This window comes from Bactrocera tryoni, chromosome 1, assembly GCF_016617805.1.
Source record: "Bactrocera tryoni isolate S06 chromosome 1, CSIRO_BtryS06_freeze2, whole genome shotgun sequence".
In the NCBI taxonomy this organism is placed as follows: domain Eukaryota; kingdom Metazoa; phylum Arthropoda; class Insecta; order Diptera; family Tephritidae; genus Bactrocera; species Bactrocera tryoni.
In genome coordinates, this window is record NC_052499.1 from 59,161,310 (window position 1) to 59,175,895 (window position 14,586).

The 14,586-nt window shown below is 37.8% G+C and overlaps 1 protein-coding gene across 1 annotated transcript in view; it reads right to left on the bottom strand.

Annotated features, from left to right (window-relative positions):
* LOC120773468 (mucin-2-like) overlaps positions 1-621 on the bottom strand; it is a 64,650-nt gene extending 64,029 nt beyond the window's left edge. The window contains exon 1 of the mRNA XM_040102427.1: positions 576-621. The gene's annotated coding sequence lies outside the window, so the exon portion shown is untranslated. The remainder of the gene's footprint in view (positions 1-575) is intronic.
* Positions 622-14,586: the final 13,965 nt, after the last annotated feature.

The window sequence follows — 14,586 nt, forward strand, 5'->3', positions numbered from 1 at the left end:
CAAATTGGTTAAGACACCTCCAGACTTTCAGCCTAAATTGCTTATGTCTCCGAAATAAATAATATAAGTCACTCATGCGCAGTGGCATACCAACAGAGAGCTTCACAAATAGCGACGTCATTCGTGAAGCACAAAACGGAAGACTAATCTCAAAGGACAGCTCGTCCTTCGGCGTTTGCATATGCTGCCACAATACGATACAATGCAATAACAACAACATATTTGCGATACAAGGCAACAACAATAACTAAATAGTAAACAAACCGCACGTGGCCAGCTGTCAAGACGGCGAAGACGATGAGCAAAAATAATACAAACAAATAGCAACAAAAGCTCGCTGCAGTCACAAGAAATTCAATTCAGCGCACTCACACCAGTACACGGCAGCAGCGTGTACACGCTGGCCACCCCAGCTGACACGGTTAAACAATAAGCATATCACGATACACGAAACAACACGGCCAGCAAAAGCAATAACAACGCCGGCACTAACATTCACACACACAAAACAGCTGTATCGAATTTTGCTTTCGGCCTACAACAAAAACAATACACAATAAGCACAATACACTTACGTGTGTAGCTGTGTGTGGTCTTCACACAGCTGCTCGGCTATGAAATTATAATTTTTTCCGTTAAACACAATAACTGTAATTTGGATGCGTTCTAATATATTTCTTAACCGCTGAAACGCACTGATAGCACACACAAAACCGAGCGATTGTAAAAATTGCGAAGTAAATACACGTAAGAATCTGAGCGCAACTGAAACGCCTCGAATCGACGAATTAACACTGAAATGTTGCTGGGCAAGTGCTGGGCTAAGCGCACAAACACAGTCGCATGCAGCCACATGCCCACACGTACACACATACGCGGGAAAGTGGTGTAAGAGCGCGGCAATCGGTGTCAGGCGTTAGTTGTGGTAGCACACACACTCGCCCACACACACACAAATGCGCGTTTATTGTATATAATGGCAACTGAGTACAGCGCAGCAACAAGAAAAGTGAAATTTTCATACACGCAGACCATTCACAGGCTCGTCAAGCAAGGACCAGTGGTGAAAAAACTAAGCGCCGCACAAATACAATGAGCGCACAATGTGCGGCGCTGAGGTTGACATTACCTACTACGCGGCAAAATTCATTCGCTCAGCCTCACCACCACCACAGCGCGCGCACACACACATACAGACACGCACACAATTACACACAAATGCATAATAAAAAGCTGTAAGTTACCGCCAGTTATTGCCGCAGTTGCTGTCGCTGTCAAAGCGTAGAAATATGTGCCACAAATACCCAGCGGAAGGCGTTGAGCGGCGTGCGACGCGGCGCAAGCAGAAAAGGCAAATCAAATTTCATAGAAATATGAGTAGTGCAAAATATGAGAAAATAAAGCGATGCATAACAAAAACACCGCCCACTTTTAGCATGCAACCAAGTGGTGCTGAGCAGCATTGCATGCCTCCGTGACGTATACGCAACCAACGAGCGTACATAAACACACAAGCGCGCGCTCTTAAAATAATAGAAAATATGAGTCGAGCCGTACGATGTGCGCATATGAGAGGAAAAAACGCATATGTGTAAGTGTGTTGTTGGCGTTGCACTCTTGGCGCTGCAACAACCACAGTCGTGCGGCTACGTCACCTAATATGCTAATTTTTGTTGCGCCAATTCAAAGCGGCTCCACCAACTGCTGAGCTCTGTGGCATGCAAATGAGTGTGCACTTTTGTTGTGTGCTTCTTGGATACACGCCGCAATGTAAGCAACGTTAAGTGGCGCTAATGCGACCGTTTGTAGCGCTCAGGCTGTCGTTGCGCCAGCAGCATGCAGTTCGATGTTGTCAGTTACAGTGCAGTAGGAGGCTGCTTCTCAAGTTGCTGAGCGTATACTTGCGAGGATATAAGTTACAAAATTGCTCTATAATCGGGGAATGTTATTTGAGCGGCATTCACTTGCTCTCATTTCAAAGCATGTGCGCTTGTAAAGTTTTATTTTGATGGCATTTTATGTTTTAAGTTCTACTACAGCAGTTTTACTATATTAGAGTAATATAGTAGTTATAAAGTAATAATATTGTAAAACTCTTCTAATTTTTCCGTTTTAAACAAAGACTGCATTTTGTTCTTAACTCAAAAATAAAAGAAATTCTGTTTTCAATAACAAATAATTTAAAAATCCATTATCCATATATCCAGTAAAGAGCTTCATGTTATATTTTTATTACAAAGTGTACTGAACCATTAAAATTTTACATAATTTTTCAGTCAATCAAAGTTTTATTGCCCAAAGTAATTGACTGCAAAGTCGTTAAGTTGCTGATATTATTTTACTTTTTGAATACATATAATTTTTATGGCTTTTCATAGAAACTATATTCATAAAATGAGTGTAAGAAAAATTGAATAACCTTTTTCGATTTCATTTAGAAATTTGAATTGTGTGGTAAAACTTCAGTAGAGTTCTGCCTCAAAGAAATTTCATAATATTAATATATTTTTCAACCTGGTAAGGTAGGTTATGGTAATTAGTACTCTTCGACCATGCAAGAGTCATGTGTCAAGTATCACCATCGACTTTGAACCGCGTGACAAAGGTTTTAGATCGATTCCGATAGCAAATCAGCATAACTGATGTTATCCGATCCAATAGCGACCTCCAACGCTATACTCACATTTAATTCTTCTACGTTAGACTTACTAATGTCCAGACCAAAAGTTTACAGAAGAAAATTATACAAATTAATAGCGAATTATATGGAAATGAATACAAAGTAGGGAACTAAAAACAAAACTAGTCATTAGAACGCAAAAATAATTATGTAACGGTAAAAACACGTAAACAGTTTTTTTTAAGAACGCAAATTATCAAGCTAACAACTCTTGTTGCCTCTGTGCAGGTCAGAGTTGACTTAAAAGGTTCTATTCTTGATTAGTACTTCTAAACGCTAGTGAAGCGCTAAAGGTGCGTTCCAAAGTAAACAGGAGTTTTGAATTTAGAGCCCACTGGTGACGCCATCTATAAGTCGACTGATGCGTTAGAATCTGCTATCTTTATATATTGTCCAGTGAGAATTTCATGACATTTCACCAGATTGGAAGTGAAGTTATTGCCTTTTAAGTGTCAGCATATTTGTGTTATCGGTGCGAAAATAAGCTTCGAACAAAGAGCCAACATCAAATTTTGTTTTAAAATTGGTAAAATTTTTACGCAAACGTTTCTATTGATGAAACAAGTTTATAGCGATGATTGCCTATAACGTAGCAGAGTGTACGAGTGGTTTCAAAGTTTTCAAAGTGATCGTGAGGACATAAATGACGATCAACATGTGGGCCAATCAAAATCCGTGATCACCGAAAATTCCATCGAAACTGTGCGTGAATTCATCAAAAATCAGCCGAAATCATCAGTAAAATTCATGGAAATTGAACATCTCCAAAACATCGATTTATCGCATTTTGACCGATCATTTGGGCTTACGAAAGGTGTGTGCACGGTTTGTTTCGCATAAATTAACTGACGACCATGGATCAACATTCGATTCGCCACTTGTGACCGATTATTTGACCAAAAATTACATTTGAACCACTCACCACTCTTCGTATTGATCTGAAATGGCACCGTGCGACTTTTTCCTTTTCGGAAAAATGCATTTGCCCATGAAAGGACGTTATGCAGACGTAGAGGGCATTCAAAAGGCTTGCACCGGCATACTGGCAGCCATATCGGCCACCGAGCTAAAACACTCGTTGGCATGCTTTTGGACCGTGCAAAAAGTTGTATTGAAGCAGAAGGAGTTTTGAATAAAATAAATTGATTTTGCGGGAAATTTTCCGTTTTTTTTTTTAAGTCCTGTTTGCTTTCGAACGTACCTTGTACAATCGAATTGTTTAGATCGGACCACTATTAGGACTTGTAAAGAGTTTTATATTCCGATGGAGCCAAAGTCGATAATTTTTATTTTATTTAGATTGATTTAATTTAATCAATTTAATTTTATTTTATTTTATTTTATTGTATTTAATTTTATTTTAATTTGTTAATAATGAAATCCATTGAATGCCACTTATACCACTTATGCCACGTATAGCGTGACACGAGCACCACAGCCAGCACAAGAGTTTTGCGAGAACTCTCAGGAAGCGATAACAAAACACATACATACAACACTGAAAGAGAGAGAGGATACGTGAGAAACACTATTCACACACTGACGCAACAATATTTGAAAATTCAAGATTCTGTTGCACTAACACTTATGCAATGCGAAACACCAGCGCGCGCACCAGAGGCGGAGTCAGCAGCCGAAAGTAATTCTGAGCACATTATATACCAAAAATGGGTGGCGCTTGCAAATGAAAAAATATTTTACATAAAATACCGTACTATATGTACAATACATAACAGCGTACATAATCGAGCGAAATAAAATGGCGGATAACAGCTTTAAAAAGTATAAAACAATTTGAAAAAAAATTATAAAAATTTTTAATTTGAAAGAAAAACCCTTTCGCACAAATTGCGGCACGACGGCACTGTATTTTGTTTACCGCGTGTTTATCAATAAACAGCACCTACTGCACAGGCAACCACTACCCACCGCCAACGATACAATGCAACAACAAGGCGCTGTAGGCTTTCGCAGCTGACGAAGTGAAAAATTATAAACACAACAAACGCAATTGCGATACAACGACGATACAAGCGCTGAGAGAGCACAGCCGAGTGTTGCCTGCTGAGAGCAGATTTCTGGCATGTCCTTGCCTCATGTTTTGGCTTGTTTCGTTGTATCGCTGATGGAGCGCCCAACACGTGGCTCAGCGAGGCAAATGCGATACAAAGCAACAACAATGCAGTAGCGCAGCCGAGAGGCAAGTTTGGCGTGGCGGGGCGTGAGTACGCGGTGCTTCTAACAAATGCGATACAACTCATTCATGCCACCGCGACAGCAACAACAACAGAGAAACTGGGCTTTGTGCTGACAATGTGACAGGCGAATTGGGTGAATAACGGCAGTGTTGCTTTTGTGGACAGCTGGAAATGCGGTCGGCGGCTGTTGTTTGGGCGCGCACCGTTTGCACCTTCGCCCAGGTGATTTTACCTTCAGCTGCTTTTCTACAATGTGACGAATTGTATGGTGTGTGTGTGTCTGTGTTTTGTGCAGTTGGCCTATTGTATTTTTCGCATTGTCGCTAGAACTTTTGACATTCGCAACATCACAAAACCGGCGTCCACGTTGACACTATGACAATATCGGTGACGTTATCTGAGCACGTCCGCCAACACTGTGACAATAGTGCATGCATGACGCGATAGGGAAAAGACAGGGTTAAACTAATTTTTGGGTGATGCAAATTCAAAACTGAGAGTGAATTTTGGAAATAGTATGAGGTGCGTCGAGATTTAAAATTATATATATTTATACCCTGACAGGGTGCATTGAGCTTGCAGCGAAGTTTGTAATACGATGATCAGCGTTACGAGCTGAGCCGATTTTGCTACGGGTGTCTGTGTGTATATGTTCGAACTGTATCTTATTTGCGAAACATCGATCTGAAACTTTTCATAAGTCCTTTCTTCCACAAAAAGCTACTCATTTATTATAACCGCTAATATCGCACCACTATAGCTGCCACACAAACTGACCGAAAAAACTCAAATCCTCTTAGAGACTATTTTATTGGTCTAGGTATCGGCACGAAATTCGCCACGGATTATTGTCTAAAGCAGCGTTATAATCTCCGAAGAAATTCCGAATAGTCTAGTACATATTTGCCATACTGACAAATCGACCTAAATCAAGTATGAAATCCTTTGTATTGTTTAAGCCCAACTTAAGTTAATGTTTTTTTCTGTTTTTGCTAGCTTGTCTTAATTCCATTTACCTATTTTGTAATAAATGTGTCTATGTAGATTTCCCCTTAAAATGTCAGCAGGTCTAATAGCATATATGTATAAATATGTAATAATATCTAGTTCCGAATTTCTCCCGTCCATTGGATTAAAAATGAGTCATAGGTAACGCACTCCATCCACACCCTTACTAAGTGGTTGAGAATACATACATATGTCGTAAATCTTGTTTTCGAGTTCCTTGCAGTAATCACAAATTTTAAGCTTAATACTTGTACATGTTACGGTAATTCTCCTCAACGATTCTCAGTTTTTCTTAAAAACCACTAAATTTGAGGCATCACTTTGGCATGAGAAGACAAATAGCAGAGGAGCTGTTGATAGAGGAGGATCTGAAGAGATTGTTGATAAATCGATCAACAATCGATTTGTTATGTTGCTAACGGTCTGGGAGTTTCTGATCCCAAAAGGTGAATTCCCCAACTTAAACAAAAGTTGTATTACAAAAGAAATATTTCAGCCTAGAATTAGACACATTTGAACCAATTTATTTTGATTAAAATTTGTACAGATTATGACTATAATGTTTTGATTATAGAAAAATTAAACTAAAAACTTTAAGAAAGCAGTCTCAGCAATTCAATGGAGAAAGTTTTCTTTTTTTTCTTGTTACTATAGGCATTAACTTAACACAACATTTGAACTCGCATAACACCAAAATACAGCGCTTTAAATCGCTAGCTGGCTACACTTGAGGTAAAGGATGGATGATATCTTACAAAGTTAAAGACTGAAGATTATATATGTATCACTGGAATTGGCATTGAAAGAAAATGCTGTATTCCTCCTATAACACCACGTCTGGTTGGAGGCCTCGTTAAAACGACAAAAATAATGAGGCGTATGTCAAGAAATATAGTCACTGACTATTTTCGGTGAAAAAATACACGTAGAAACTCCGTTTTACATATAAAAACTTCCTCACAGAAAGCCAATGCAAAAAAGTATGTTAATCCATCCAGACTTGTGCCGATATAAATACCAAACATATATATTGACTCTAACGAATCTCTGAAAGATTCTGCTTATCAAACATTCCTCTTCCTATGGACAACAGTCTAAGCCTCTCTATAAGTCTATTTTCCGCCATTTATTACTTGATTGAAATAAGCAAATATTCTCAAACATCTTAGATAAACTTGATTTTCGCAGAAAATAGTTTTAAATCGTTAATAAGCGCTTACCTTCTGGAAAAGTTTAAGAAATAAAGGACACTATGCAAAAATCCAACTTTCTTCCGAAATAATATCTGAAAATTCAAATACAAAATATTCGGTCAAATAGTAAAAATATTCAAAGATCAAAATAGCACAATGTTATATCAAAGAAGGAAAACAAAAAATTCTAACCCTCTTCGTTAGGTTTTCTGAAGCTTTGGAATATTTCTATAATGCAGTGTGATTGCTGATGTCGTAAAGTTTATTATGTGGAACTTCCTCACCAAAGCTGTCAGCTGAAGTTTAGAGGAATAATTTTCTTTAAGCCTCGGTTTTTACTCAACCTGTATGGGCTTTACAATTCATAGTCAGCCACGAAATTATCTCAGTCCTGGTCACTGCTCTCGCGAAATCTTGTTATACAGTGTGTCCCAAAATTAATGCACAATTTAAATTTGGCGCAATTTCAATTAATCTCTTCAGAGTTGACGAAGTTAAAACACCATTCTGACCATATTTTGTATGAAATTTTTTAACAGCAGCCGCCAAGCTTTCATTATTTTTGAAATATTTTTCAATAATGAGTCTCGTTTTCTATCGTGTAAAGCGCCATTTTTACTAAGCTTGACTAGTCAGCTGTCGATTTATTTTTTTTTGAGTCATCAACACTTAGTACATAAAGCAAGGCAAATTCTTGCGTTAATTTTGGGACGCCTTGTAATTAATTTCAATCTTGACTTAATTTTGTGGCACCCTTTACAAAGCAAGGTCCCATGTTTATGTTACTTTATTTTTTAATAGTTTAAGAGTCTATGATCGATCCCAGTTCGATCTAGCATGAAAAATGTGTTGAGTTGATAGCTACCGAGCGCGTTTCAGCTAAGATAAGAACTCTCGTAAAACCATTAATTCTTTGGAGGCAGCTTTATATCTAAAGATCATCCAAACATTTTTCCTAGTGTAAGCAAAAATTGCGTAATAAAATTTGCAAAATGTATGCTCCGTGAACGAAATTCATTCCATGACCTGTCTTTACATAAAACTAGCATATTAAATGCGTAATCTTAGTTTTATATACAATACTTGTATCTGTTACCACAATATGCTATACACACTTATAGTTAGTTGAATCTCCAAAAACCCCTAATGAAATTGCAGCTCAACTGTAAAAATGTAAACATTAGCTAACGGTAAAAATTAAATTTATCACTCAAGCGAAAAATAGGAGCAAGCGAAAAGAAATCAGGGAAGAGAAATTTATGTGCACAATGTTCACCTTGAAGGGAAGTAATCACGCAATTTCGCACTACTAGCAATTGCTACCTACAACCAAACAGCAGCAGCAGCAACAACGCACCACACCACTACTTATACAACAACTACTACATTGCCGCTCGCAAACAATCACAACTCAATCACTGCTTCGAAGAATTTCATTTTTAAGCCGGAAGGGTTTGAAGTTCAAAATAAAAAATTCGATTAGCCACCGAACAAATGTGAAGTTGACTCTGGAAATTGGTAAACTAGATTGCAAAAACAACAAAGAAAAAATGCTACTGATAATATTGCAATGTATGCTTGTTCTGCCACAAATACTGTTGGAGCTGCGTAGAGCGGCAAAGAGGAAGAAAGTAGGAAATTTGTAAGGAATTCAATCAGAAAATCGTAAGCAATTAATTACATGGCGCACATTTTTCAAGCACACACATTTGTATGCATTTTTATTTAGGTTGTAGGGCGGATCCGGTTAAGTGATGTGATGTGGAAGCCAAGCTTATATGGCAAGCATGCATTGCAAACTCACTTGCAACACAATGCAATTGAATACAAATGAAAATGCAGCGCATCTAATTGAGTACCCTCCGAGTAGCAGTCATATACTACGAAAGCAGGTACAATACTCATGTGCTTGAATGTTATTAACTTAAAAATTGTGCTTATAACCTAAAATATAGCGTCAATAAATATATGGATTTCTATTAAAGGCACATAAATCTTGAGAAGAAAGCGCAATTTCTTGGCATTTTACATGCACTTTCAATTTTCATTAGCTTGTAATACCGCCATAACGTTAAAGTGAAAGCACAAAGTAAGTCGAGCCAGACAATGCAAAGCTTTCAAACGCATAGATAAAGTTTTTAACAATATCTTTACGCTATGCAAAATGAGCGCTCACTCCTTGTGTGATGCATGCTTCGACTTTGTCTTTGTCCTGGTCCTTGCCTTGGGTTCCTTAAGCAAATTATGCAAATAAGGATTTTTAATGTAAACATTTATTTTGTGCATACTTCAAAAAAGGATGCGGGTCGCTGCTGCAGGCGTTCAATCTAACAACCAAGCGACACGCCAACCAAGCAGCCAACAGGCATTCGCTCCATCAGCTGACGAGTGAGTGAGTGAGTCGGTAAACAAAAGCCCAGCTGTCGCTGCTGCTTGAGTTGCAAGTCAGCCAACCATTAATTTTTGTCTCTGCTTATCGGTCATAATCATTAACGCGTCTGTGTCTAGTCACTCGCCTTTCTAATTGTCTTACAATTTTTGCGCAACAACAAATTTATGGGGAATTTTGTGCCAGCATTGTGACTAAAAAATCGACCTTTCCTTAAACGGCGCTGCGCCAGCATTCTTTCCCCGCTCTCTCGCACACTCTTTCTTCTGCTTTTTCCACACTCCGTTGCGCGCTGAAATCGTGGCGGAAATGAAAAACAAACATAGACGGTTGACATTGGCGTACAAATACAAAAATAACAAATTCTCCAACGCACTGCCTCATCCAATTTGACGCCCACACATTTGCGCCGTGTAACGACTACGCGTAAATCCTGTGAGTCCACTCAAACCCATAACTTTTTTACGTTGCTTAATACAGAGTGACTGTCTGAACGTGGCTCTACTTTTTTGACTTCCACCTTACTGCACTTAGCTGCGAGCAGGATGGAAAATTAGTTAGAGCGGCTTCAATATGCCTAGCAGACAGCTAGTAGACTGGCAGTCGAACAGGTGGTGATTAAAAGTAAGTAAGTACGGTAAGTAAGCAATACTGAGCTCAGCGTCATCACCTTGCTGCGGCTGAAAATTTAAGCAGAAGTATTGTAAGGCAATGTTAAGTTCGAGTGCAGCCGAACGTTATTGCGAGAATAACAGACGTGTGAGATATTACGTTCTATTATTAGTTATTCCTTCTAAGTCAAAATTGTCAATGGCTTACTAATATCCCCGTATCCAATATTATTTGTTTTAAGTTCCATATCTTTATTTTGCATGAGCCAACTATTGTAAAAGCAAAACGAGCTAGGATACTGTATCTATGGTATTGGCAGTATTCTAGGGTTTGCAATGATATAATTCCCTATATACTCGTAAGAGTGTTCAGAATGCCGGCCTTTACTTCCTATCTAATAATAACGAACCTGGTTTTATGCGGTTAAGGCCTTCCAACTCGGCTACATTCCTTAAGTTATTTGAAGATTTTTTCATGGCGCTACAATACCAACGGTCGGCAGGTCCAGCAGTTTGATAAGCTGACATCTATTTGCCATTTTGACCCTTCTCATAGTTTTTCTTTAGACGTGTGGCTTTCCATTAAGCAATATTTTTCGGTGTTTGTCTTACTCAGTTTGGTTTGCCATTTCTTAGTAAACAAACCTTCAAAATAATGGTTCGGTTCGCTCGAAGGATCGTACGCTGCGCTTAATATTCGGTCGGCATAACCACAAAACAGAGCCGGCAACCCGAAAATAGATCAATTTCATAATACGTTTGCCTGAGTATATAAGTTTTTCTTAACGACAAGGTAGAGTGCACACCGAAGACGCTACTGTTTTTGTGGAACAGAGTATCAAAGAATACCGGAACGAGTCCATCCGCCATCGCAACAATTAGAACTGTGCCCATCTACTTTATGAATAACTTTAGGGAAATATCTTAGTTTGCGGGCTTACAGAGGCTAATTTTTGAAAGAATTGAAGCAGAACGACCATCCAGCGCATACTATGTTCGATAAATGGGCCCGAAACGAGACAGCCACTGATCCCGATTTTCCCAAGCAAACTTTGTTCAGCGATGAAACCCACTTTTAGTTAAATGGGTGCGTTAATAAACAAAATTGTTGCATTTGGAGTGATCATAATCCACAAGCCATTGTCTAAACTTAGTTACGTCCTAAAAAATCTCTGTTTTTCCCTCTGCCATAAAGAGAGGGAATCAATATTACTTCAAAAATTAACACGGCCATAATGTTACTGGAAATATGGAGCATTAAATAGCCATGATAAATGACTTTAGTCTTTAGGAAGCTTGAATTGGAGGAAGTTGATGTGGATGATCTTTTGTACCAAAAGGACGGAGCTATGCTCGGCAGCCAGTGAAACAAATAATGTTTTAAGGCTTTGGCATGTGGGATGGCCTCCAAGATCATCAATATTTAACACCACTCGACTATTTAACGATTAACGCATTGAAAGAGAATATGCGGTTATTACTGACATACTACCCCAATTGTTGCAAAAAGTGGTAGAAAATTGGTCATATGCGCTGGAATTATTCGAGCAAGCACCGATCACTTGGTCGAAATTATTCTGAAAATCTAGTGAATAGGTTCTTAATAATAAGACTGAATTCTTGACCATAGCATTAAATTGTATGTGTTTTATTTTTTCTTCAAAACCAAACATATAAAAATCACCGTTAAGTAATTAAACTATTGTACACTTTGCATCATGATGCGAGAGATTAAGAATAATGTTTTGGTGGAGAACTAGAAAATTATGGCATGAATTTAACTGTGCATTTCTCCATGTACTAATGTGCGTATCTAAGATGAACATGGAGCGAGGAATTAAAAATGTTGATTAGTGAAATTTATAAACCTGAAACTCTTGCTTTTGCCAATTAGTCTTTCTTAAGCAAAAAAAAAATTGTCTCTATTTATCAGAGTGTAAACACAGGCAAGTGTTAAAGTTCTAAAGAAGAATCCTGGAATTATGTAGTCGGTAGTTTTCTTAATACTCACATTATATGTCTCTTCTACTTCGGAGCACCTATTCTTATGGATTTCGAATAATATATTGGGTTGTAGAAAAAGTATTTTCGTATTTTGTCAATAAATTTCGCTACTAATCACATTGTGCCGTACCATACAGTGGTGGAAAGGTGAGATATTAAACTAGGTTTTAACCATATAAAAACTAAATTCGGTGACATTAAAAAAAAGTTACAGCTGTTCAAAAATGGGGGAAAATAATGACGAAATGCGCTAAATTTTGAAATTTTTGTATAAAAAAGAAGAATGCACCACAAGCCACCCATGAAATTTGTGAAGTTTGCGGAGACGATGCTGTATGAGTTCGGGTAGCACAACAATGGTTCGTTCGCTTCCGTTCTGGGAATTTCGATGTGAAAGATGCACCTCGCCCTGGTCGACCTATCGTTGAAAACGTCGATGAAATTATGGAAAAGATTGACCAGGACCGTCACGTAAGCAACCATGACATCGCTAGAGAGCCTAAGATTGATCATCAAACAGTTTTGAACCATTTAAAAAAAGCTGATTACAAAAAAAAGCAAAAGGTAACAGGAGACGAAAACTGGATCAAATACTACAATAATATGCAAAAAAAATCATGGCCCAAACTTGGTGAAGCTCAACAAAGGGTCGCACAGCCAAGATTGATGCCCCGAATGGTTACTGTCAACAACCGATCAGATTGAAGCAAGCAATCGAAAAAAACGGTCAGAACTGATTAACAAAAAGGCCTTCGTCTTCCATCAGGACAACACTAGACCACACACATCTTTGATGCCTCTGCAAAAACTGGTAGAGCATGGCTGGGAAGTTTTGATGCATCCACCATATAGCTCTGACCTTGCAACATCGGACTGCCATTTTCTTCGGTCAAAGCAGAACTCCCTTAGTGGAGTAAAGTTGGCTTCAAGAGAAGCCTGTGAAAATGTGAAATGTCGCAGTTTTTTGCTGAAAAACCAGAAAACTTTTACACTGATGGTTTAATGTCTCTAAAGGAAAAATGGCAAAAAAGGGGTCGACCAAATTGGTACATATTTGGTTTATTAAAATTCATTATAAATATATAAAACTTAGTTGATTAGAAATACGAAAAGACTTTTTCGACTACCTTATATTAGTAAAGTCATAACAACAAGTAAGTAAAGTTAAGCCTTTTCTTCTCGGTTTGAGGCCTAGAAATACTTGCCAAAACTGACAGCATTTTTAAGATTGGCATTACCGGACCACGATATTTTACACATGCCTGTCACGTTAACCGTGTCTAAGTATACCATATATGCCTCTTCATATGCATACATTTGGCTTAGAAGTGTGCGTGTGCTCGAGGCAAAGTTACTTTCTTAAGTGCTGCTTTGCGAGTACATCAACATATCACCAGCTAGGCCAATGACAGCTGAATTGCGAACCTATTGCCAAGCGAGTAAGCGCCGCACCACTTTAGCCGCTACTTAACTCTTTGGCTGCGGCACCGCCAACCAACTTAACTTGTTGGCTTAAATGTGTAAAGATGAATTATGGCTTGAAAAGGGTCTGTCTGAAACGCAAAAAGAAAAAAAATATAAAATGTTGAATTTTATTTGGCATTTTAAGGCATTTATGGTCGAATGCTTTTAGGTTCTTTTAAATATTTGTTTTCTGTATTCAAATAGCTGACATTTAATTTTTTGAAAGCACAAAATATTTTCCATAAAATATGCAAAACATTGTCAAACTAACTTCTCTACTTGACAGCTCCTCAATTGTTTTGATTGTTACATCTGTCGAGTGACTATAAAAACACTCCATAAAATATGAGCATCCCCACTCACAATGGCGTTAAAAGTAATTTTATGCTTAAACACAATTTTATGCACCAATTTGATAGAGAAAATATTTATTTTACCTGAAAAATATTTAAGAGTCTTACTTTCAGTGGCCGTGTCGTTGACCAAAGCAAATGTTTTGCATAACTGAAATTAAAAAAATATTTGTTATTGCTTTCTATGTAAGAGCAGTTCATTAATGTAAATTTAATAATACATTGTCATTGTGTTAGAACATACACATTTGCAGTATTTTCTAATATCATAGTGTATTCGAGGAAGAAAAGTTTACTGTTAAAATGTTTGTGCAATGTCACTAGAATTTTATAGTGTACTTAAACTGTTGCCCTGCGTCGAAATCTACTCGTCTACAGCCTGACAAACGATGATACGTTGGTATCGCGGTCGCTACAGAATTCAAAAGTATCCATAAATTTAAACATTTTCAGACTAAACTCGATTTCTCAGCAGAACTTTGAGCGGAAGAAAGAAAAGTGCTTCAGTCAAGAATAAAACAAAAAGGTAAGCCATTTAGACCTGAAACTATTTTTTTTTTAATTGAAGTGTTTTTTGTCTATTTTTATTAGTCCAGGGTATCACAGAACATAAAAAAAATTTTTAAAAAAATTACATTTCTACAGGTTAGGTAGAAAAGGCCGTATCGTATGTGATACAGTGGGCT